General features: G+C 43.8%; 1 protein-coding gene across 1 annotated transcript in view; it reads right to left on the reverse strand.

Annotated features, from left to right (window-relative positions):
- The window catches only part of LOC125033709 (serine/threonine-protein kinase DCLK1-like), a 106,177-nt gene that overhangs the window by 91,375 nt on the left and 9,802 nt on the right, over positions 1–5,000 (reverse strand). The window lies entirely within an intron of this gene.

Genomic DNA, 5,000 nt, shown 5'->3' on the forward strand with positions numbered 1-5,000 from the left:
GAGAAGGGGACAGGGTGCTTCATGACATGGAAGCTGGCTGAGGGATTTAAATCCTCCTCTCCGAGTACCTAGTACTTGGAACGACGGGAAAGGGAATGCTGAAGAGGTTAGGCCTAATTGTGGTTAAATTTTCCGCTCCTGACAGCTTGAGGTTCAGCGCGTGCGTGCATGTTAGCCAGGACAACCTCTGCTCCACCGGGACACAATTCTCGCGAGGGGAGGAATGAATGACACATGCATAAAGATTACTCTTAATTGGGTTTCCCGCGTGAGTCAGGCGCCCGTCAAGTGCGAAAGCAAACTTCCCCAACAGAAGTGCGATGGCAAGGAAGAGCAGCAAGGCTTCATTCGTGCTCTACCGTCCACAACTAATGCAAGGGAACATCCTATAGCGTGAATGGTACAAAAATAAAAAATAAAAAAATAAGTCACAATAAAAAGTATTTACTTTCAAATCACTGACCAACTGATGGCGAAGATAAACGACAGGTCAAAGGTCAGGTTCCAGGGGTCCTCAGGAACTCGGACCAGCACTTTTAAACCCGAGTAATCGTGATAGCCATAAGCCTAATCAAGGTATATATATATATATATATATATATACACACACACCTTATGTAGACCTTAATCCTAATTTCGTTAAACATGAATTTGCGGAGATACTAGCGTTTGCCCGCCGTCACTACATGAACAGTACGCTGAAGAAGGATATTGGCGTTGCCTACGCGTCTTTATCAGAAATAAAGAATTATTTCACTGGTCGTCAACTCAAATTACTTAAAGGCTGCTACTGCAATATCAATTTGTAACATGTCTGCAAACCTCAAACTCAAAATTTAGGTCAATTTAATGTTATGAATTAAAATCGTACAAACAGTGATGCAACCATGCTATATGCATTTGCAAAGATGAATAGATAAATAAATGAATAGATTACCAAAAATAAAATAATTACAGACTACATTACCATTTCTCACAATACACGAACTGTGTTCGTCTAGTCCCTAAGCATGCATATGTTCCCTAATAATACAGTTTTATCGCCAATATCCTTCAAATCTGACATGTCTCCTAGTAGGCCTACCCAAAGTAAAATGTCATTGTTAAACACCTGGCGAAGCAATGGCAACTAGCCAGGCAAGTGAAAAAAGGGCCGGCCGCACTAACTAAACCACGTGACATCCCGGCAAAGAAAGTCGGCTCGCGTGTCAGACAGCTAAAATCCCAGCCTCACTTTATAAAATTCCTCCACTGCACAGGCGAACAAAATCAATATGTAATCCACCTCACCTAGGAAAAGTCTAACACAACACGAATTTAAGAGAAATTTTGCACGAACTATAATTTTATACATGCATCCACAACAACGGCGCTTACAGGTCATAACCCTTTCATACTAGGTTTAAGACATGTGGATTTCGGCAAACATGCGCGCGCGCGCACACACACACACACACACACACACACACACACACACACACACACACACACATACACATACACACACTCACACTCACCAACACAGAAGACTTATTAATGACTCCAGGATCATATTCGCCAACAGCTAAACTAATACTAAGAAGCCAATCCAGTCGACAGCCTCGGCAAACATCACAAGAGAGCAAAACAGGCTAACGAAAAAGACGGTTCCTCTTATTAGCCCCACCGCCTGAATGGGTGCGGAGACAAAAATGAATTATCAGAGCTAAAGTTGAAATATTTCGACTTCAGAGCCTTGCATTAATCCCCCACTCTCGAGCCAGTTGCTGGGCGGAGGCCGTAGGGAACGGGGTGTGGATGACTTTAGCTCTCTCCCTCTCTCTCTGTCTCTGTCTCTGTCTCTGTCTCTGTCTCTGTCTCTTTCTCTCTCTCTCTCTCTCTCTCTCTCTCTCTCTGTCTCTCGTCTCTGTCTCTGTCTCTGTCTCTGTCTCTTTCTCTCTCTCTCTCTCTCTTTCTCTCTCTCGCTCTCTCTCTCTCTCTCTCTCTCTCTCTCTCATACACTCACACATTCTCGCACGCGCGCACGAACTCTTACATTTTCCTTCTCTTTCTGTCACTCCCTCTCTTTGCTCTTTACATGTAACATCAGAAAAAATGGAGGATAGATCTTATTCATCCTCATTTAAAGATTAAGCTGTTCCTGTTTTATGAATCAAGCGACTACAGCCTGAAACTGCTGACATGATTTAATGATTCCCTATCACGAATCTCGCGGCATGCGATCACATTTGGAACAAACAATGACTATAAACCGCCTAAAACGCATACGTTTCGGAATAAACATCGTACTCAAGTTAAGCAACTGAGCTCGAAACATGAATACCAGTGCGCGAATGCCAACAATTTTAGACCGAAAAAATGATGAAACGGAATATATTATATATCAAATCTTGCTTTCAAAGAAAATAAACCCTTATACGCAAATACATACACTGCAATAAATACTCATATATTCACTATCTACATACAATCTCGTTCTATCTTATAATAAACAAACAAACCAAAAACCACTAAATTCTACCAATCCGTTCGGAGTAGACTCATATACAACTTTTAGAATGCTTGTTTTTACCTTGTAACCAACAAAAAAATGTGCTGAACTCATTTTTACTCCCGTAGCCAAACACAAATAAATATATAAATAAATAAACGCTAGTGCAAATCGAGATGCACCACAGTCCCTTATGGAAATCTCAGCCTAGGCAATTGACAATAAATCCTCCAAGGGTATTATCGGACTTACGACTTGTGTGATTTCGGGAGTGGGCGGTGTCTCGACCGTAGGACACCCGCCCAACACGACACAATAAGCACCGAATTCGCCCAAGTGATCTATCGGGGGCCCATCACAGTTGCGAAGACCTATCTCTCTCGTGCTTTCTGCTGGAGAGGAGGAGGGGGGAGAGGGAGGGAGGAAGGAGAAGGAGCAGGAAAAGGAGGAGGAGGGGAAAGAGGCAGAGGAGGAGGAAGAAGAGGAAGAGGAAGAGGAGGAGGAGGAGGAAGAAGAAGTGGAGAAGAGGGGAGGAAGAGGGATAAGGGAGCTAGGAAGAGGTGGAAATTGAGGTGCAGGGAGAAGAGGGAAAGGAAGAGGAGGAAGAGGAGGAGGAGGAGGAGGAGGAGGAGGAGGAGGAGGAGGAGTTGGGGGTGGAGGAGGGAGAGGGGAGAGGAGGTAAAGTAGGAGCAGAAGCAAGAGGTGGAGGAGGAAGATGAAGTGGATTTGAAGAGGAGGAAGAGAAGCATGAGGATGATGAGGAGGAAAGGGATGAAGAGGGAGGAAGAGTTAGAGGGAAAGGAAGAGGATGAAGAGGAGGAAGAGGAGGAGGATGAAAAACAGGTGGAGGAGGATGAAAAACAGGTGGAGAAGGAAAAGAAGAAGGAGGAGAAGGAGGAGAAGGAGGAGAAGGAGGAGAAGGAGGAGAAGGAGGAGAAGGAGGAGAAGGAGGAGTAGGAGGATGAAGAGAAAGGGATAAGAAAAGCAGAATATGATGAGTAGTAGTACTAGCACAAGTAGCAGTAGCAGTTGCAGTAGGAGTAGTAGTAGTAGTAGTAGTAGTAGTAGTAGTAGTAGTAGTAGTAGTAACAGCAGTAACAGTAATAGTAGTAGTAGGACGCGGAGGAGGGATAAGAAAAGCAATTAATGCCGTTGACTAGGAAGAGTGGAAGTAAAGGGAGGACAGGAAACCAAATAACAGCAGGAGAAAAAGGAGGACGGAGAGAGATAGACGTAGAAGAACAGGATTTGGAAGAGAAGAGGCGAGAAGAGTGAAGAAATGAAAATAAAGCAAACTAGTTTCCAAAAAAATCTTAATGTTAATAATGCATATAACAGAGGGGAAAAAAAAACAGGAAGGCATCACGGGCAAGAAGAATAGAGAGGATGAACGTAAAAATGGAGGCACTTTAACGATGAAAACAAAGACAAATACTGAAAGCTAAAGAAAATCAGGGAAATGCGGGCGGTTCCAAGGCCGGCTAAGCGACAAAGGGATCCGCCAGCACGATAAAAGACGGTAAAGTACACGTAACAACAGAAGATTATGCAATAATGCAATACGTGCCCCATCTTTCATACACATATATTTAAAACAACAAACCATATACCAATGGCAAACAAAAGCCTCTGTCTCTGCGTGTTGTCAACTCTGACAGGGTACAAACGATATGGCCGGCCCCTGCGATCTTCCATAAATTGTTCGTTTAGGTCTATGTGCGTCAAGCCATCGCACACGTCACGCTACGAATCACGCTGTCTTCACTAATTACTTATCTAATTTATCACCAGCCAGTCAAGAGCAACAACAAAAAAAATAAAAAAATAAAATTCCATATAACTATAAAAAATATAATAACAAAAAAACAAAAACAAAAAACAGAATGACTACATTAAGAACAGCCTCAGACCATTTCGTTGCAGCCAAGAGGGAGTGTACCTTAAAGTAAGATGCACTTAAATTTCATAAGCACACGGCCGGTTGTCCTGAGACTCTCCAGGATTTGAAAATTAAATTACAATGAATTGTTGCCTCACTTTTGCCACCGGTCCTCGAGCGTCCTCCACCTTTTCTTTCTTTGTTTGTGGTACACGAGGAGGCAGAGAAGGGATGCAAGGGAGAGGGAGAAATGAAAAGGGTATGCGGGAAATAATACGAAAGGAAGGGAGGATGGGAAAGAGGAAGGGGAGGAATGGGAGGGGAGGGGAGGGGAGGGGAGGGGAGGGGAGGGATGGGAAGAGAGAGAGGGGTGGGCGAGAGATTGATAGATAGATTGAAAGAGAGGGGGCGAGAGAGAGAGATAGATAGATAGATAGAGAGAGAGAGAGAGAGAGAGAGAGAGAGAGAGAGAGAGAGAGAGAGAGAGAGAGATTTTGTCGAATTCGACCAGTAACCAATTATGCAGACAGACCCATCGAAATTGGCATTGTAAGGACTTGAACTTACTCTTCCGTGTTGCACAGATGTGGCTACTTGGCGCATCTACCAAAGGCTGATACGTCTGCCGGC

Source organism: Penaeus chinensis, chromosome 16, assembly GCF_019202785.1.
Source record: "Penaeus chinensis breed Huanghai No. 1 chromosome 16, ASM1920278v2, whole genome shotgun sequence".
Lineage (NCBI taxonomy): Eukaryota > Metazoa > Arthropoda > Malacostraca > Decapoda > Penaeidae > Penaeus > Penaeus chinensis.